Source organism: Mytilus galloprovincialis, chromosome 4 (genome assembly GCF_965363235.1).
Source record: "Mytilus galloprovincialis chromosome 4, xbMytGall1.hap1.1, whole genome shotgun sequence".
Lineage (NCBI taxonomy): Eukaryota > Metazoa > Mollusca > Bivalvia > Mytilida > Mytilidae > Mytilus > Mytilus galloprovincialis.
Window position 1 is genome coordinate 101,824,206 of NC_134841.1, and position 22,532 is coordinate 101,846,737.

A 22,532-nucleotide genomic window follows, 5' to 3' on the forward strand; every position below is an offset into this window, starting at 1 on the left:
TTTGTTTTGTTCTCATATCATTGATAATATTGAGGAATTTGACGCGACTGTCATTTAAGAGAGAGGTTTAGCTAGCTATAAAACCAGGTTAAGTCACCATTTTCCACACCAGAAAATGTCTGTACCAAGTTTGTCATATGACAGTTGTTGTCCATTTATGTGCTAGAGCTTTTGATTTTGCCATTTGATTAGGGACTTTCCGTTATGAATTTTCCTTTTTTAGTAGTTTTGTGATGTTTTTATTTTTTTATTTTTTTTAGGTGCAATGTTCTGTAATCATTTTATAATACAAAATCATGATGGTAACCTTTAGAAATCATAACAAATATTCTTTTATAATAGGATTTTACTAATTTCAACTTTTAGTATGCATTTTTACCGAAGCGATATCGATTACGCAGTAAAACTCGTGTTCATCTGTTTTCATTTTTTTAAGTGCTGTATGTAGGATGAAAATTAGATTTTGCTTCCCGTCAAATAATCTGGTAATAAATAAGCTACCGGTATTAGCTTTTCTGACATTTTTTTTATCAGATATGAACAGAACGCAATAAATATTTGTTTAATTTTCAAAATGAGAATAATGTGCTATAAATGTGATTGACATCACGGTGAGATGTGTAAACTATTTGATAAACAACTATTTGATAAACAATTATTTATTTATACCAGTACGACTGAACTTTTAAAAGCACTCCCTGTAGAATAAACTCATCACATATACCAGGCTTATTTAAACCAAACGCTCGTTTGACTCAACAATAACGCATAAATAAAAAAAGCCAAATAAAGAAAGAATGAAACTATACAGAAAAATATTTTATCACGATTGATCTCGATACTCTCAAGAATGTTATCATTGTAAACTATAAAATCATAGGTCGGACTTGTGTTCATTCACAAATTGTAACCAAAACTTGTATTATTACACCCCTGTCTGTCAAATGACTGTGTAGTGCGCACCTTTATGTGTGTTGTTTTGTGTTATTCTCACTCTCGCTTTCAGCATTCATCACTGGCTAGCAGCTTGCTATGAAAAGGAGAGCCGAAAGTCTTTCAAGCCAGTTACACAGTCTCTCATGCAGTAAGACCTATGTGGCCCAGATATGGGATCTTCCACGTGGTGACAGATGCAAACTGGGCACCTCACGGCCCCAGTCAAAACCACAAGGTGTCGAAGGAGATTTGACCCCTAGATGCAAGGCATGCTAGGCCTACCGGTGAGTGCATGGATACGTCCTGGTATCTGCAAACCAAACCCCCTGCTATGGGTCAATAGCCCACTGCCTCGTGGGTGACTGTGGAAAGTCGAAGGCTATGGGAAACAACCAAGAAAGAAATCCGGACAGATGCAATTCGTTAGCATGGTAATGCAATCATCTATGGGAAGGACTACCCAGAGAGAAAAACTCGGTCCACCAGAGCGGAGGTTTGACGTTGGGCTAACAACCCAACCCTGTAAAAAAGAGCTTGTTACAGAAACCAGAAACGCTGAAATTTGAGGCCTTATGTGACCTCTCGCTCGGAGAGAATTAAGGTTAAGGTAAGGTCCCAGGTTAGGAAGGTTTAGAACAAACAAATTGTGTAGCCCCGCCATATTCTGCATGTGCCTATCCCCAAACCAGGAGCCTTTAATTCGGTGGTTAGCGTTTGTTGCTGTGTATGATATTGTTATCCGTTCATTATTTTGTACATAAATTAGGCCTCTAGTTTTCTCGTTTGAATTGTTTTGAATAAAACGAACTCCCAGGAAAATTTAAAACGGAAAGTCCATAACCAAATTGCTAAATCAAAAGCTCACGAACATCAAACGAATGGACGATTGTCATTACTGTCATGGTGCAGTCATTACTGTCATGGTACAGCCATTACTGTCATGGTAGTCATGGAAGTCTTCTCCCAATGAATCGTTGTTAAACATAGGATATGTTTAGGACGTTCCATAGGATGCGTCTGAGATAGCTTCGAGACACAACTTAAAGAGTGTACTAAGATGACCATAAGTCCATCCTAAAATTGGTCTTAGAATGTGTCTTAGGACGAATCTTAGGATACTTTCGAGAACACCCACCCCAGGTCGTAAACTGAAAACTTAATTCAAATGTTATGAATTTTTTTAAGGTCTAATTAGCTACGAATGATTATCTTTTTTCTCCATACATGGAGATTTAATCATTTGTACTGTACTCTATGAGAAACATATCAAAGAGTACACAAACATATCTACATATTCTAAACAACAAATTAATATGACATCAATCAAGAAGAGAAACACATAAATATGTCTTCTAAATAACATCTAAGTATATAAATATCAATCAAGCAGGTTCATTTTCTGGCCATTGGTCTATTTATTCCATCTGCTTGAAACTATTTTTTTTATGCCTGATGAAGTCACTTATACAATAATGTTTTCAAACATACATCACTATTATGCTAATTATCCTCCGCCAATGCCAACTTGTTCTAACTTGTTCTCACTTGTTCTTGTGAATATATTCAAACCCATCTTAACTTAAAGTTCCTTTTTTTATTACACCTTTCATATAAAATGAAAAGCGAAGCAATTTTTTTTTATTTGAAAACGATAATTTACATTTTCAATCCAGAACGCTTAGAAGCTACCGTAATTTTTCAGGATTAATTAAATTTATCCGCATATCCGCTTGGAATATCTGAAAATGTATATTATAAAAGCATGGCATGAATTCAAAACATCAACTAATTTGCGGATGTTTCTTCAGTCTTATAATTAAGTTGTCTGGTAATGGCCCATTTGTATTTTATTGAGGTTTTTAAATACCATTTATGGAGACGATATTTTGTTTTTTCAATTTGATGTATTTTTTGTAATTAACCTTCATGAACGATTACAGTTAAAAGTTTGGCAATAAAGATTTACAAATAAGTGGAAGAATCGGTCATAAAATCTTGACTTAGGAAGTTGTAAAAAAAATTTTATATATGAGAGTTGCAAAATCATAAAATGTATCTTCGCTATAGTGTTTATTATTTGTTATCTCAATTTCTGTGTATTCGCTTTTCTTTTAGTGCGTGCGCTCTGTTGGATCATTTGATCTTTATCTGTGCATGCGCTCTTTTTTGTGCATACACTTGTTATTTTATATAATTTGTGTATCTTTTGTAGAAAAAAAAAGAAATGACTATGTTCCGTTTCTCCCTGGATGAGAGCTCAGATAGCAACCCAACATCAAATCCATAAAGTGTTTTACAATATAAATGTCTCTACAATATGTCAACTAGTAAGATCTAAATCGAGTTCAGAACAGTAGTTGGATTTAATAAACTAAACAGAGACAATAAAAGATCTGCCGTGAACAGCAAAGTCCTCAAAATTATATTCCACTGCTGAGACTTAAATGATTTAAGAACGTACTCATGTATAGGGTGTGTTTTGATAATTTTCAATTAGATACTTTATCAGATTATATTTTGAGTTCATGTCTTGCATGTTAACAAATTAAGGATAAACAAATGTTCAAGAATTCCTTTATTACATCATTATAAGTGTATTACTCCCTATACAACGGTGTATTGCAATAAATGTCACGAGTTTCATAAAATCAAATCGAATTAAAATTTTCTTCGAGTGCCTGAAAATTCTAAAAATGCAAAACAGAAAAATTTGAATTTCAGAAGAAATTTCTGCATCATAATTTTAGAATAAAACCGCATCCGGATCTGTCCGGCATGACATTTTTATCCGAATCAAATACATTTCTATTATACTGATATGTCATATATGGTTTTATTGTTTTGTTGGGTTGTCGTCTTATTGACATATAGCTCACATCTTCCTTTATTAAAGTGTCAAATTAATTCCGCTACTTCGCGTGTTATTAGATTACTACAGGGTAATATGTAACATAGTCGTTATTGATGGATAGATCTCAGAACGAGGTTTATTGCTTATAATGACAATAGCTATATAATTCGTGTTGAATATGTATGGGTTTGTTCTAATTTCACATACCTTTCGGCACTTTTCTTGACAAAGGACAGCAATAAAAGCGAAGTTACTTGCAATACATAATTTCTTCTAAGTATTCCAGGCTTTATTTTTGTGAAGTAAAGCTTCATCTACTTCCGCCGTCTTCTCAGCAAAAGTAAGCAATCGAACATTAATGAGTTAACAATTCTCTATTCATGCAGGCACGAAATGACAGTTTTGATTTTGTATTACGAAAATGTAAACAAAAAACAAATCTTAAAGGTGTGACACTATTTTCTATGCCAAAATATTCATAAATTCAAATATCGGCCTCGTTCTGTATAATGTGTCGCTGGGGCCAATCAGAATGTTCAAATATATAGTACAACTCCAATTCTGATCCGGTTCAATTTCCGTTTTCATTTACTTAGTAGTTTAGTTCTTTTCTACGTTTTTATTCATATGAGGTCGAGACACTATATTATAAAAAAAATATATAGATAAAACATAAACTAGAGGCTCTCAAGAGCCTGTATCGCTCACCTTGGTATATGTGCATATTAACAATGGACACAGATAAATTCATTACAAAATTGTGTTTTGGTGATGGTGATGTGTTTGAACATCTTATTTTACTGAACATTCTTGTTGCTACAATTATCTCTATCTATAATAAACTTGGACCAGTAATTACAGTGAAAAATATTTCCTAACAAGAATGTGTCCAAAGTGCACGGATGCCCCACTCGCACTATCCTTTTCCATGTTCCATGGAACGTGAAATTGGGTAATTATCTAATTTGGCATTAAAATTAGAAAGATCATATCATAAGCAACAAGTGTACTAAGTTTCATGTTGATTGAACTTCAGCTTCATCAAAAACTACCTTGACCAAAAACTTTAACCTGAAACTCCCACTTTCATTTTCTATGTTCAATGGACCGTGAAATTGGGGTCAAAAGTCTAATTTGCCTTAAAAATTAGAAAGATCATCTCATAAGCAACAAGTGTACTAAGTTTCAAGTTGATTGGACTTCAGCTTCATCAAAAACTACCTTGACCAAAAACTTTAACCTGGACGGACGAACGGAGCCACAGACCAGAAAACATAATGCCCCTCTACTATCGTAGGTGGGGCATAAAAATTTACAAAAATTAATAAAAATTTATGAAAATTGTTAACAATTGACTATAAAGAGCAATAACTCCTTAAGGGGTCAATTGACAATTTTGGTCATGTTGACTTATTTGTAGATCTTATTTTGCTGAACATTATTGCTGTTTACAGTTTATTTCTACCTATAATTATATTCAAGATAATAACCAAAACCTGCAACATTTCCTTAAAATTACTTATTCGGGGGCAGCAACCCAACAACAGGTTGACCAATTTGTCTGAAAATTTCAGGGCAGATAGATCTTGGCCTTATAATTCATTTGATCCCATGTCAGATTTGCTCTAAATGCTTTGGTTTTTGAGTTATAAGCCAAAAACTGCATTTTACCCCTATGTTCTATTTTTAGCCATGGTAGCCATCTTGATTATTTTTTTAACTATATACCCCAATGATGATTGTGGCCAAGTTTGGTCCAGTAGTTTCAGAGGAGAAGATTTTTGTAAAAGATTACAAAAATTTACGAAAAATTGGTCAAAATTGACTATAAAGGGCAATAACTCCTTAAGGGATCAACTGACCATTTTAGTCATATTAACTTATTTGTAGATCTTACTTTGCTGAACATTATTGCTGTTTACAGTTTATCTCTATCTATAATAATATTCAAGATAATAACCAAAGACAGCAAAATTTCCTTAAAATTACCAATTCAGGGGCAGCAACCCAACAACCAGTTGTCTGAAAAATTTCAGGGCAGATACATGTTGACCTGATAAACACTTTTACTCCATGTCAGATTTGCTCTAAATGCTTTGGTTTTTGAGTTATAAGCCAAAAACTGCATTTTACCCTATGTTCTATTTTTAGCCATGGTGGCCATCTTGGTTGGTTGGCCGGGTCACGCTACACATTTTTTAAACTAGATACCCCAATGATGATTGTAGCCAAGTTTAGTTTAATTGGGCCCAGTAGTTTCAGAGGAAAAGATTTTTTTAAAAGTTAACGACGACGGACGACGACGGACGACGGACGCCAAGTGATGAGAAAAGCTCACTTGGCCCTTTGGGCCAGGTGAGCTAAAAATATATTCTTTGAGGTCAATGATTTCTAATGTGCCTTCTGCAGCTCTTGTTTGAAGCACGGAGTTTTAACCGACTAAACTCTATGTATCTTAAAAAAATCAGACTGATGAATGAATCCCCTTGAGGTTGAGTGCTGTATACCTTAATGTTGAGTGTTGTATACCTTCATGTTCAGTGCAGTATACCTTAAGGTTGTGTGCAGTATACCTTGAAGTTGAGTTCTGTATATCTTGGGGTTAGTGCTGTATACCTTGAGGTTGGGTGCTGTATACCTTGGGGTTGGTTGCTGTTTACCTTCATGTTTAGTGCAGTATACCTTAAGGTTGTGTGCAGTATACCTTGAAGTTGGGTTCTGTATAACTTGGGGTTGAGTGCTGTATAGCTTGATGTTGAGAGTTGCATACCTTGAGGTTGAGTGCAGTATACCTTGAGGTTGAGTGCTGTAGACCTTGAGGTTGAATGCAGTATACTTTGAGGTTGAGTGCAGTATAACTTGGGGTTGAGTGCTGTTTACCTTGAGGTTAAGTGCTGCATAAATTTGGGTTGTATGATGTATACCTTGAGATTGAGTGCTGTATACCTTGAGGTTGAGAGTTGCATACCTTGAGGTTGAGTGCTGTATACCTTAAGGTTGAGTGCTGTATACCTTGAGGTTTAGTGCAATATACTTTGAGGTTGAGTGCTGTATACTTAGAGGTTGAGTGCAGTATACTTTGAGGTTGAGTGCTGTATACTTTGAGGTTGAGTGCTGTATACCTAGAGGTTGAGTAATGTTTACATTGAGGTTGAGTGTTGTATACTTTGAGGTTGAGTGCTGCATACTAGGAGTTCTTGTGCTGTGATGTTGGGCGTTGTATACCTTAAGGTTCAGTGCAATTTACATTGAGGTTGAGTTCTGTATACCTTGAGGTCGAGTGCTGTATACGTTGATGTTGCAAGCTTTATATCCTGAAGTAGAGAGCTTTGTTCCTCTTGGCTGTGTGATATATACCTTGAGGTTCAGTGCAGTATATATTAAGGTTTGGTGTTTTATATCCTGAAGTAGAGGGCTTTGTTCCTCTTGGCTGTGTGATATATACCTGGAGGTTCAGTGCAGTATATATTAAGGGTGAATGTTTTATATCCTGAAGTAGAGAGCCTTGTTCCTCTTGGCTGTGTGATATATACCTGGAGGTTCAATGCAGTATATATTAAGGTTGAATGCTTTATATCCTGAAGTATAGAGCTTTGTTCCTCTTGGCTGTGTGATATATACCTGGAGGTTCAGTGCAGTATATATTAAGGTTGAGTGTTTTATATCCTGAGGTAGAGAGCTTTGTTCCTCTTGGCTGTGTGATATATACCTGGAGGTTCAGTGCAGTATATATTAAAGTTGAGTGCTTTATATCCTGAAGTAGAGAGCCTTGTTCCTCTTGGCTGTGTGATATATACCTGGAGGTTCAGTGCAGTACATATTAAGGTTGAGTGCTTTATATCCTGAGGTAGAGAGCTTTGTTCCTCTTGGCTGTGTGATATATACCTTTAGGTTCAGTGTAGTATATATCAAGGTTGAGTGTTTTATATCCTGAAGTATAGAGCCTTGTTCCTCTTGGCTGTGTGATATATACCTGGAGGTTCAGTGCAGTATATATTAAGGTTGAATGCTTTATATCCTGAAGTATTTCACATGGCCATAAAAGTGCGAGGTTTGGCATGCCACAAAACCAGGTTCAACCCATTTTTTCCTTTAAAAATGCCCTGTACCAAGTCAGGAATATGGCCATTGTTATATTATAGTTCGTTTCTGTGTGTATTACATTATAACGTTGTGTCGTTTGTTTTCTCTTATTTTTGAGTGTAAATTCACATTACGATAAGACGTGTCACGGTACTTGTCTATCCCAAATTCATGTATTTGGTTTTGATGTTATATATATGTTATATTTGTTATTCTCGTGGGATTTTGTCTATGTGTGTTACATTTTAGTGTTATGTCGTTGTTCTCCTCTTATATTTAATGCGTTTCCCTCGGTTTAAGTTTGTTACCCCGATTTTGTTTTTTTGTCCATGGATTTATGAGTTTTGAACAGCGGTATACTACTGTTGCCTTTATAGAGCTTTGTTCCTCTTGGCTGTGTGATATATACCTGGAGGTTCAGTGCAGTATATATTAAGGTTGAGTGTTTTATATCCTGAGGTAGAGAGCTTTGTTCCTCTTGGCTGTGTGATATATACCTGGAGGTTCAGTGCAGTATATATTAAGGTTGAGTGCTTTATATCCTGAAGTAGAGAGCCTTGTTCCTCTTGGCTGTGTGATATATACCTAGAGGTTCAGTGCAGTATATATTAAGGTTGAGTGCTTACTATCCTGAAGTAGAGAGCCTTGTTCCTCTTGGCTGTGTGAAATATACCTAGAGGTTCAGTGCAGTATATATTAAGGTTGAGTGCTTTATATCCTGAGGTAGAGAGCTTTGTTCCTCTTGGCTGTGTGATATAAACCTTTAGGTTCAGTGCAGTATATATTAAGGTTGAGTGCTTTATATCCTGAAGTATAGAGCTTTGTTCCTCTTGGTTGTCTGATATATACCTTGAGGTTCAGTGCAGTATATATTAAGGGTGAATGTTTTATATCCTGAAGTAGAGAGCCTTGTTCCTCTTGGCTGTGTGATATATACCTGGAGGTTCAGTGCAGTATATATTAAGATTGAGTGCTTTATATCCTTAGGTAGAGAGCTTTGTTCCTCTTGGCTGTGTGATATATACCTTGAGGTTCAGTGCAGTATATGTTAAGGTTGAGTGCTTTATATCCTGAAGTATAGAGCTTTGTTCCTCTTGGCTGTCTGATATATACCTTGAGGTTCAGTGCAGTATATATTAAGGTTGAGTGTTTTATATCCTGAGGTAGAGAGTTTTGTTCCTCTTAGCTGTGTGATATATACCTGGAGGTTCAGTGCAGTATATATTAAGGTTGAGTGTTTTATATCCTGAAGTAGAGAGCTTTGTTCCTCTTAGCTGTGTGATATATACCTGGAGGTTCAGTGCAGTATAAATTAAGGTTGAGTGTTTTATATCCTTAGGTAGAGAGCTTTGTTCCTCTTGGCTGTTTGATATATACCTGGAGGTTCAGTGCAGTATATATTAAGGTTGAGTGCTTTATATCTCTAGGTTGATTAATGTATAGCATTAATTTGAGGTCGTGTGCTGTATACTTTTAGGTTGAGTATTGTATATCTCAAAGTTGAATCTTTATCTGTATTGGAACGTGTAAAATCCTATATAGGCTTCTTTACACGGTGGAGAAGGACGCCGTTGTTGTGGACGGTGTTGCTGTAAAGTGGTCTTTTAAATGCCTCTATAGAATCAGCATACACTACCTTATCTGGCAGCTGGTTCAAATGGATTGTTTCCACAAAGAATGAGTGTTTATCTTGTGGCTTATTGCTGTCTGGCATTTTAAACCATTTTGTGTTGTTTATTACGTGCCGTCCAATTATATTGTTTGTTTCACAATTATATGGCAATGTTTTGGCTTTGATTGTTCTTCTTGGTCTTGCTGGAGTGACAAAATTGTCGGCTTGCAGAGACGGCATCAGACCATCAACTACCTTGTAATCAGAATCAGACTGAGACTGTGTCTTCTTTCCTCTAGCGTCTCAGGACCATTTCTAGCTGGTGTCTCATGTTTGTTGTGGATCCTGTTTTCGACTCTTGTGATTCCTTTTGATGAATCGTGTGCCTCTGTTTTGTATTCGTTCTTACTTGTCAATATCCTTTTGTATGTATGCAAGCTGTATATCTAATTAATGCTAGGTGTTGTTTACCTTGCAGTATAATGCAGTAAATTTTCAGGTTTTCAAGTGCTGTATACGATGTGCTGAAATAATTTTCAAGTAGGCTGAATGATAGCAATTACGAAATTATGTATTAACAATGAGCATGATTATATAAGGAAGGTACACATTTATTGAAGCAATCAAAACATATCAAAATATCATAAATAGTATATAATAAGTAGTGCAAACAAAATATATAATGACATCATCTAAAGTGGAGTAAAGAGATCAGTCATTATGGAGTTTAAAAAAATTAGATGTTACATTTATCTATCATTATTTATCATTATCTTTAATCGATTTTACATATTTGTATAAGTTAAAAGGTATAATGCTCTGAGAAGCCAACGCTAAACAATCAATGGTCGTGTTCTTCAATGATAAAGTGTTCTTTACAGAGGAAATCTTAAATGATATGTTTTTCCAATCCTCCTACGTCCGGTTGTGCAGCAGTAAATATCTTCAGCCGTGCTAAGGCTGTGGGAGTTTAACATCATCAACTATAAATATTCACCACTTGGATAATACCAAGCTTTTTAGATGATCTTTATTAAATAGTGTCGTCACTTGATTTTTCCTTTCAGGTAAGGGCTTTATGCATTTTTAATTTTTAATTATTCTTTATTATTTCAATTTTATTGGCAGCAATTTGCAGAGGATTTAAATTAAACATTCGTTATGTAGTACCTTTTTGTTGTTTTTTATTTTTTTTTCTATTGAAAATATAAGCGAATAAAGAATTTTTTTGCTCGATAATTATGCATTGATAATTTGTTCAAAATTGTGCTTTAAAAAAGATGCTGTAATATTTCAAAAATCAACATAAGGAATAAAAAGCAAAGTAACATGTCATAATGCAGCCGGTGAAAATTAAACAAGTTATCTTAATACATTGTACCTGAAATTTTAATCAAACAGAGCTCAATGTATAAAATGAGTCTGCTAATTTATAAGAAACGATACTGTAAAATAAGTGATAAGTCATTTAATACAATTTAAAATTCACATTTAAAACTTTTTTTTAATACTGTATAGCAGGTATTCATGTATGGCAACGTTGTTATTTAGAATATGTTTTATAAAAGTCACAAACACATCATATAACTTGAGATGTTGCCCTTAAATATTTAATATTGGCCTACTATATTACTTTATCCTTATATACGTTTCTGCGACATCCAAAGCGATATGGCACTTCAGACAGCAACGTCAGTAAAGAAAAACGCGATATTGTATAACGCCATAATTCAATGCCGAAAACAAAAATGGGATTTTCAGTCGTGCGTGTTTTAAACTAACGAAAGTATATTTAACCGATAGAAATACAATGAGTCAATGTTCCCCTATTTTTGACACTTCTACCTTTCATGTCTGTTTTTGTTAAATCATATTTATTTTTAGTAGATTTAGAAACAAGTTATTGCAACTTATATTAATCCATTTCCATTTTGCGGTCGCGAATGCTGCCGTGTAGCGACATTAGCATGCTCTTTTTCGAAATCTACAAGGGCGTATTGTACGTGCAAGATATATTGCTCTCTCTCTCTCTCTCTTAACACGGGTCAGCCATTTAACGTCCCCTTCGGACGGACTTTTGTCGTTTCTCAAGACCATACGCCCAAAATGGTGTCAAGGGACAGCAAAACATTCAGTCCCTAAAATTTTCGCCCCAAAACGGAGATCGAATCAGAAAACTTTGTATTCGTTGTCCGATGCACTAACCACTACGCCATGGCCCTCCTATTTGTTCACACATGATTGTCAATATAAATTAAATGGGATTTTATACGACTGTCTTACAAGTGAGGGGTTTAGCTAGCTATAAAACCAGGTTAGATCCACCATTTTCTACCTAAGAAAATGCCTGTACCAAGGCAGGAATATGATAGTTTTTGTCCATTCGTTTGATGTGTTAGAGCTTTCGGTTTTGCTATTTGATAAAGGACTTTCGGCTTTGAATTTTCCGTGGTATTCAGTATAGTTGTGGTTTACTGTTTTCAAAATTACCTCATAATCTTGCTGTTTTCAAAACATTTTTTGAAATACCGAGGATTTTTTTAACCAGGTTTTGAATACCTTAGCTGTATGTATCAAATATTTGCTTTTCAACTTCGTATGTATTTAACATTTTAAACTTTTTTTTAGCGTAACTGAGTCTTTTGTAGACTTTTCCGTCTGGCGTACAATTTTATAAGACTGGTATACTTTATATGGTTATTTGTCAAAAGAAACGAATCAATTGTTTGAGTAACCATCGTCGCTGTTGACAAATGAAACAAAATTTGTAGACTTGTTTGACAAATATTATTTTTATTTCAATAGTTTGTTTAGCATTCATCTGTCAAAATCTATATAAGACCACTTCCATTACCACAAATAAATTGCACAAATAAGGCTTTACCTCATCTCAGAGTTTCTGCATCGTTTAGTCGATATTTTAATAAACAAAAAATAGAGGACACTCCTACCAAGACGATGAGATTTGTATCAAGTTATATTCATTCTAACATTCTAAAGTGTGCATTTGTTAGTTTTGGGATATTCTAGTGAAAACGCAAGGCATTAATTCAATGTGAATCAAACAACGATTTGGGTTACTTTTTATAAACTCTTAGGAAAATAAGGGATAAAAGAGGGACGAAAGATACCAAAGGGACAGTCAAACTCATAAATCTAAAACAAACTGACAACGCCATGGCTAAAAATAAAAAAGACAAACAGAAAAACAATAGTACACACGACACAACATAGAAAACTAAAGAATAAACAACACGAACCCCACCAAAAACTAGGGGTGATCTCAGGTGCTCCGGAAGGGTAAGCAGATCCTGCTCCACATGTGGCACCCGTCGTGTTGCTTAAGTGATTACAAATCCGGTAAATAGTCTAATTCGGTAGGTCATATTCATGAAAGGGAAGGGGATTGTAGTTACGACGTAAGGAACATATCCGATATCATTTGTGAAACGGTTATTCCATAACGGTCAACCAACTCGTGATGGCGTCCGTAAAATTTACGAAGGGATGATTTCAACTTCACCATTTGGAACTCTTGGTTTAATAGCTTCCTTGTGATAACAGTTTTGAAAAAATATCTCAATACAAAAATACCACATCAATTAACTTTTATAGTGAAGAAATCTATGATCTGCAAGGAATTTCAACTACATATCATCCAACAGTTAGTACTTCAAACCTAGAAACAACCGACGGAATATCGATAAACTCCTTCCAGCTAGCCTGTACTGGGCATGGGGAGGTTTTCATGCTCGCAAACTTCTTTGTATAACAAGTGAATATTTGGTTCATTTGATATTATACGGCTTCTTCTTATTTGTATATCCTCACTTGACCAACAAAAGCTATACTTTATATGACCTAGTTTGACAAGTGGTCTTATAATGTATTGGAATGGCCAATATCTAACATATCAATTTCAATAGAGGCATTATATTGATACAATCTATACTGTTACTAATTATCGCTAGAATCCTCTTTTTACAGTTGCTCTCGAACAGTATTCCACTTTCATGGTTTCAGAATGCGTTTAAGTTAAAAAAAAAATACACATTTAAAGAAAAAGTCAACATAAGTTAATAATTTGTTCAAATATTTTAAAATTGAAAATATTAAAGATATCATCTGGCTGAATTTTGAATAAAATGGGAAACCGGTTATCTTCTAGTATTTTGAACTCGGTTTGAACCCATTTGTGTGTAAAATATTGCTTAACATTAGTTTTTTTATCAATCAAACAGATATCAAGAGACAAAAGAAACCTTAAAAATTATAGATAATAAATAATCGGATTTTTTTTTGTCTTAATGCACCATGCAGATGTCATATGACGGTGGATAGTTTTATCTGCGAAATGGATAGATATTTTAAATAATCCTAATCATTTGGTAGTAGGAAATATTTTGCCATTAGCCATCTGAGCTAACGGATATTCATTACATTCTGATCAGAATTACGAAGCCATGAAAATTTGATTTGAAATTTCTTATCGCTGCTAAAATCAATATTCACTATATCTCCGCTTGTTTTATCAAAGTAGGGATATAATTAATTTGTATGTAGTTCCATAAAACGTTTAAGGAAAGCTATTATATTTAATAATTGTCACTAATAGTAGGCAAAATAATTTTAAATTTTTGATAATATTTCCGCTGCTATTTCAGACGAACACAATTTTAAATTGTCTTTTACGGCCATTGTCTGAGTTAATTCTTTAAAAAAATACTTCTGAAAAAGTATAATAGTAAAAATTGACAACATCGAACAAATCTATTTTAAGTACATGTCCTGTGTCAGACTGCTCAATGGTATATGCAAAGCGTTTCATGATACAGAATCTGTATTGTAATCAGATTGACAATGAACAAAATTAATAGGAATGGTGATTGGCGTAAGATACCGTATTGAGTATGTGCTGGTCAAATTTAATAGGAATGGTGATTGGTTTAAGACACCGTATTGAGTATGTGCTGGTCAAAAGATCGCCATACTATATCATATGTGAAATCACACTTTTATATTCTCTGCAATCTATCTGAACAAAAAATTGCAGTTAAAAACTTTTGGCAAGAAAATATTAATATTCTATCAACAATATAAAGAAAAACCATAGCAAAATGCATTTCCTGATTCTAATGGAACAACATTCAATTTTCTCCAGTTGTGCAACAACAAAGGAGAACATCATACACGAATGTTTAGAGACCCTGCAAAATTTCATGTTTCATTAGGAACGAGTGGCAATATAATGGCTAGTATCTAGTTTACAATGTATAGTAAACCATATATTTGATCTTTTCCCCATTTCACTTTTCTATATCAAAACACAGAGGACCCTTAACGAGGTTGTCCATATCACCATTAAAGTCATATTAACAATCTAGTACAACAACGATGAGTTTACTTCTATAAATTAAATTTTAACTTGTCCCTAGACATTACTTATGCATTGGAATAAGAAATTGGAACGGAATTGTAATTTGTAATTCAAATTACAACACAGCATCAATGAAATGAACAGATGTGTAATATACGAGAGGTTCTTGCACTTGACATTCCGGACTATATTTCATTTGTTTATATAAATAAGGCCGTTAGTTTTCTCGTTTGGATTGTTTTACATTGTCTTATCGGGGACTTTTATAGCTGACTATGCGGTATAGGATTTGCTCATTGTTGAAGGCCGTACGGTGACCTATAGTTGTTAATGTCTGTGTCATTTTGGTCTCTTGTGGACAGTTGTCTCATTGGCAATCATACCACATCTTCTTTTTTATATATTAGATTAAAATATATTTCTTTATCTTAAAATTGCAATTATGTTATGAATTATCCTTGTATTAATATTCTACAAAAGACAATTCTTAAACCAGTCTTGCAGGAATTGCAATGTTTATGTAAAGATAGATTTCTTTCTTGAAAATAACAAACATACCGATCTCCAAGGGAAATTCCCTAATCAAATACCAAAATCAAAAGCTCAAACACGTCAAACGAAAAGAATAACCACTGTTATATTCATGACTTGTAGAAAATTGTGGATTAAACCTAGTTTTGATTCTAGCCAAACCTCTCACTTGTATTACAGTCGCATCAAATTCAATTATGATGACAGCGATGTGTGAACAAACCAAACAGACATAACAAGAATTGAACTCGATATAGATATTGCGAGAGCCTCTAAATCTCTTGATTTTACGAACATACTGTGTCATTTAGACTCTCATTTATAACATTCTTGACTTCCACTTCATCATGATATTTGTATTTATGATCACAAGTGTTTAGAATGAAATTCAAAACAGTGTGGCTGTGGCCATTGATTGACACATTAAATTCATCCATTGACTGAGACAATTTACGTGAACGTTTGTCTGTAACGACCACTGTTCACGACGTACCTACGATAGACATTTAAACTGTGGGGTCACCAAAGGTTTCTTAACGCCTTTAATTATAAAATAATTCGAAAAATTAATCAGGAATAACCTTTATGTTTTGATTTATATAATTGATATAAATCAAAACATCGTGTTATTTCTGATTAATTTTTCGAATTACTTTATTAAGGTGTTGAGAACCTTTGGTGACCCCATAGTTTAAGTGTCTTTAAAAAGTACATAGTGAGCAGTGGTCGTTACATACAAACGTTCACCTAAATTGTCCCAGTCAATGGATGAATTTAATGTGTCAATCAATGGCCACAGCCACACTGTTTTGAATTTCATTCTAATATATTTGGCTTTCCACACATATGACACCAAGATTTCCCAAAGTATGTTTTTCATTAACAGATGGCATTAGTATGGTACCATTCTAACAAGAATGCAATCAAAACCATAAATTTAAAAAGGACAGACGTGTTGCCGTAAAAAATAAAACGAAAAGAAAAAAATCTATCAGCATCGTCAACTCCATCAACAATTAAGAATGAAATCATTTGCTTCGATAGGTAAATAATGTTTACCTGTAGTTGTTCTCGTTGTGCTTTCTCGGATTACATTATGTTCTTTGGTAAGTTGTTATAATTTCATCAGAGACTAAGCCTTAGCCTCTTTCGGTCGTGAAACCAGGCATTGACAAATGAACTGTGGAAACATCTTTACTTTTTAACTTAACACCTGCTACCGTTATCTATTATATCAATTTATCGTCAGTTTTTCATTTTTTAATAATTTGACAAAAAAATCGTAAAGTTATACCTTTTTTAAAATGCATGGCCTTTGCTGATTGTTAACGACCGAACGATGACCTGTAATTTTTCACCTTGTCTCCTTGGCGATCGTTCCACCTTTGTTTTGAAACAGAAAGTATCGACTATCTAGAACTACCTACAGTCTATCAATCTTGACTGTTCAACCATCATTAACATCTATAGAAGTGGTATAAAGCCATATATTCAGAGGGTGATAATTATATACAATAAATGTAAATCTATTATCCTTTATGCACACAGATACTGTTAGCCAGATTAAATCTTATACATAAGCTATAGAATAGACGAAGAATCGTGATGATTAGCTTTCTACAGACATTTAAACAGGTGTGTGGTCAAAAGGCTTATTGTCTCAGGCTTAAAATCATATTGTTTCTTGCTTTCTTGTAAAGATCAGAAGGATTAAACTTTTTTCTTTCAAAATAAAAAATTAAAAAAAAAAACATTCCGTGCTTTTATAAAGTATGAAAGTTGAGTATATCGACATCAAGAGTAACACTACATTGTATTATACTGTAAGAACTATAAAATAATATTGTTTGATGTTCTTTCTCGTGAACTGAACCGCGCTGAAGTACGTCCATTATTCATAGTTCATTATTCATTATTCAATAATGAATAATGAAATAGTTCACTATTCACTATTCACTATTGAAAAATGAATAATGAATAATGAAATGGTTTATGTTTCATTATTCAAATTGAAGCGGTGAATAGTGAAAAAAATATAGAAAAAATTGACTGTGACACAATAGCTATATTTTGATTCGAAATGACCATAAGAGGGTTTACGGAGGACCTAAATGCCACAAAATGCATAAAAATGAGGAAATTTTAAAAAGAAGATGTGGTATGATTGCCAATGAGACAACTATCCAGAAAGACCACAATGACACAGACATTAACAACTATAGCTCACCGTACAGCCTTCAACAATGAGCAAAGCCCATACCGCACAGTCAGCTATTAAAGGTTCCGCAACGAATATTAGAAGTCCTAAATGCCGAAATACGCGTGAAAATCAAGAAATAGCCAATTTTGAATAATGAAATGGATATTTTGAATAATGGAATGGAGTGCGGCGACCCTATAGGCACCAATTATAGATAAACCTTATACCTCATTCGAAAGCTGATTACAAGACAAACAAAATATATATAGTCAATATGTTCCGCAACGAATATTAGAAGACCTAAATGCCAAAAAACGCGTGAAGATTAATAAACAGCCAATTTTGAATAATGAAATGGATATTTAAAATAATGGAATGGACTGTGGCGACCCTTTAGCCCTATTATAGATAAACCTTATACCTCATTCGAAAGCTGATTACAAGACGAACAAAATGTATATAGTCAATATGTTCCACAACGAATATTAGAAGACCTAAATGCCTAATTACGCGTGAAAATTAAGAAATAGTCAATTTTGAATAATGAAATGGATATTTTGAATAATGGAATGGAGTGCGGCGACCCTTTAGACCCTAATTATAGATAAACCTTATACCTCATTCGAAAGCTGATTACAAGACGAACAAAATATATATAGTCAATATGTTCCGCAACGAATATTAGAAGACCTAAATGCCAAAATACGCGTGAAAATTAAGAAACAGCCAATTTTGAATAATGAAATGGATATTTTGAATAATGGAATGGACTGTGGCGACCCTTTAGCCCCTATTATAGATAAACCTTATACCTCATTCGAAAGCTGATTACAAAACGAACAAAATGTATATAGTCAATACGTTCCGCAACGAATATTAGAAGACCTAAATGCCTAATTACGCATGAAAATTAAGAAATAGTCAATTTTGAATAATGAAATGGATATTTTGAATATTGGAATGGAGTGCGGCGACCATTTAGACCCTAATTATAGATAAACCTTATACCTCATTCGAAAGCTGATTACATGACGAACAAAATGTATATAGTCAATATGTTCCACAACGAATATTAGAAGACCTAAATGCCTAATTACGCGTGAAAATTAAGAAATAGTCAATTTTGAATAATGAAATGGATATTTTGAATAATGGAATGGACTGTGGCGACCCTTTAGCCCCTAATTATAGATAAACCTTATACCTCATTCGAAAGGTGATTACAAGACGAACAAAATGTATATAGTCAATATGTTCCGCAACGAATATTAGAAGACCTAAATGCCAAAATACGCGTGAAAATTAAGAAATAGCCAATTTTGAATAATGAAATGGATATTTTGAATAATGGAATGGAGTGCGGCGACCCTTTAGACCCTAATTATAGAAAAACCTTATACCTCATTCGAAAGGTGATTACAAGAGGAACAACATGCTTATAGTCAACATGTTCCGCAACGAATATTAGAAGACTTAATTGCCAAAATACGCGTCAAGATTAAGAAACAGCCAATTTTGAATAATGAAATGGATATTTTGAATAATGGAATGGACTGTGGCGACCCTTCAGCCCCTATTATAGATAAACCTTATACCTCATTAGAATGCTGATTACAAGACGAACAAAATGTATATAGTCAATATGTTCCGCTACGAATATTAGAAGACCTAAATGCCTAATTACGCGTGAAAATTAAGAAATAGTCAATTTTGAATAATGAAATGGATATTTTGAATAATGGAATGGAGTGCGGCGACCCTTTAGACCCTAATTATAGATAAATCTTATACCTCATTCGAAAGCTGATTACAAGACGAACAAAATGTATATAGTCAATATGTTCTGCAACGAATATTAGAAGACCTAAATGCCTAATTACGTGTGAAAATTAAGAAATAGTCAATTTTGAATAATGAAATGAATATTTTGAATAATGGAATGGACTGTGGCGACCCTTTAGCCCCTAATTATAGATAAACCTTATACCTCATTCGAAAGGTGATTACAAGACAAACAAAATGTATATAGTCAATATGTTCCGCAACGAATATTAGAAGACCTAATTGCCAAAATACGCGTAAAAATTAAGAAATAGCCAATTTTGAATAATGAAATGGATATTTTGAATAATGGAATGGAGTGCGGCGACCCTTTAGACCCTAATTATAGATAAACCTTATACCTCATTCGAAAGGTGATTACAAGAGGAACAACATGCTTATAGTCAACATGTTCCGCAACGAATATTAGAAGACTTAATTGCCAAAATACGCGTCAAGATTAAGAAACAGCCAATTTTGAATAATGAAATGGATATTTTGAATAATGGAATGGACTGTGGCGACCCTTTAGCCCCTATTATAGATAAACCTTATACCTCATTAGAAAGCTGATTACAAGACGAACAAAATGTATATAGTCAATATGTTCCGCAACGAATATTAGAAGACCTAAATGCCTAATTACGCGTGAAAATTAAGAAATAGTCAATTTTGAATAATGAAATGGATATTTTGAATAATGGAATGGAGTGCAGCGACCCTTTAGACCCTAATTATAGATAAACATTATACCTCATTCGAAAGCTGATTACATGACGAACAAAATGAATATAGTCAATATGTTCCGCAATGAATATTAGAAGACCTAAATGCCTAATTACGTGTGAAAATTAAGAAATAGTCAATTTTGAATAATGAAATGGATATTTTGAATAATGGAATGGAGTGCGGCGACCCTTTAGACCCTAACTATAGATAAACCTTATACTTCATTCGAAAGCTGATTACATGACGAACAAAATGAATATAGTCAATATGTTCCGCAATGAATATTAGAAGACCTAAATGCCTAATTACGCGTGAAAATTAAGAAATAGTCAATTTTGAATAATGAAACGGATATTTTGAATAATGGAATGGACTGTGGCGACCCTTTAGCCCCTAATTATAGATAAACCTTATACCTCATTCGAAAGCTGATTACAAGACGAACAAAATGTATATAGTCAATATGTTCCGCAACGAATATTAGAAGACCTAAATGCCAAAATACGCGTGAAAATTAAGAAATAGCCAATTTTGAATAATGAAATGGATATTTTGAATAATAGAATGGACTGTGGCGACCCTTTAGCCCCGACTATAGATAAACCTTATACCTCATTTGAAAGCTGATTACAAGACGAACAACATGTATATAGTCAATATGTTCCGTAACGAAAATTAGAAGAGCTAAATGCCAAAATACGCGTGAAAATTAAGAAATCGCCAATTTTGAATAATGAAATGGATATTTTGAATAATGGAATGGAGTGCGGCGACCCTTTAGACCCTAATTATAGATAAACCTTATACCTCATTCGAAAGCTGATTACATGACGAACAAAATGTATATAGTCAATATGTTCCGCAACGAATATTAGAAGAACTAAATGCCAAAATACGCGTGAAAATTAAGAAATAGCCAATTTTGAATAATGAAATGGATATTTTGAATAATGGAATGGAGTGCGGCGACCCTTTAGCCCCTAATTATAGATAAACCTTATACCTCATTCGAAAGCTGATTACAAGAGGAACAAAATGTATATAGTCAATATGTTCCGCAACGAATATTAGAAGACCTAATTGCCAAAATACGCGTGCAAATTAAGAAAAAGTCAATTTTGAATAATGAAATGGATATTTTGAATAATGGAATGGAGTGCGGTGATCCTTTAGCCCCTAATTATAGATAAATCTTATACCTCATGCGAAAGGTGATTACAAGAGGAACAAAATGTATATAGTCAATATGTTCCGCAACGAATATTAGAAGGCCTAATTGCCAAAATACGCGTGAAAATTAAGAAAAAGTCAATTTTGAATAATGAAATGGACTGCGGCGACCCTTTAGCCCCTAATTATAGAGAAATCTTATACCTCATTAGAAAGCCGATTACAAGAAGAACAAAATGTATATTGTCAATATGTTCCGCAACGAATATTAGAAGACTTGATTGCTAAAATGCGCGTGAAAATTATGAAAAAGTCTATTTTGAATAATGAAATGGATATTTTGAATAATGGAATGGACTGCGACGACCCTTAAGCCCCTATTATGGATAAACTTTATACTTCATTCGAAAGCTGATTACAAGAGGAACAACATGTATATAGTCAATATGTTCTGCAACAAATATTAGAAGACCTAAATGTCAAAATACGCGTGAAAATTAAAAAATAGCCAATTTTGAATAATGAAATGGATATTTTGAATAATGGAATGGACTGCGACGACCCTTAAGCCCCTATTATGGATAAACTTTATACTTCATTCGAAAGCTGATTACAAGAGGAACAACATGTATATAGTCAATATGTTCCGCAACAAATATTAGAAGACCGAAATGTCAAAATACGCGTGAAAATTAAAAAATAGCCAATTTTGAATAATGAAATGGATATTTTGAATAATGGAATGGAGTGCGGCGACCCTTTAGCCCCTAATTATAGATAAACCTTATACCTCAGTCGAAAGCTGATTACAAGAGAAACAAAATGTATATAGTCAATATGTTCCGCAACGAATATTAGAAGACCTAATTGCCAAAATACGCGTGCAAATTAAGAAAAAGTCAATTTTGAATAATGAAATGGATATTTTGAATAATGGAATGGAGTGCGGCGACCCTTTAGCCCCTAATTATAGATAAATCTTATACCTCATGCGAAAGATGATTACAAGAGGAACAAAATGTATATAGTCAATATGTTCCGCAACGAATATTAGAAGGCCTAATTGCCAAAATACGCGTGAAAATTAAGAAAAAGTCAATTTTGAATAATGAAATGGACTACGGCGACCCTTTAGCCCCTAATGATAGAGAAATCTTATATTTCATTAGAAAGCCGATTACAAAAAGAACAAAATGTATATTGTCAATATGTTCCGCAACGA

The 22,532-nt window shown here is 33.9% G+C and overlaps 1 protein-coding gene across 1 annotated transcript in view; it reads left to right on the top strand.

Moving 5' to 3' along the window:
- Positions 1 to 10,337: 10,337 nt before the first annotated feature.
- LOC143070884 (neuropeptide F receptor-like) overlaps positions 10,338 to 22,532 on the top strand; it is a 43,309-nt gene continuing 31,114 nt past the window's right edge. Inside the window, exon 1 of the mRNA XM_076244994.1 lies at positions 10,338 to 10,549. The gene's annotated coding sequence lies outside the window, so the exon portion shown is untranslated. The remainder of the gene's footprint in view (positions 10,550 to 22,532) is intronic.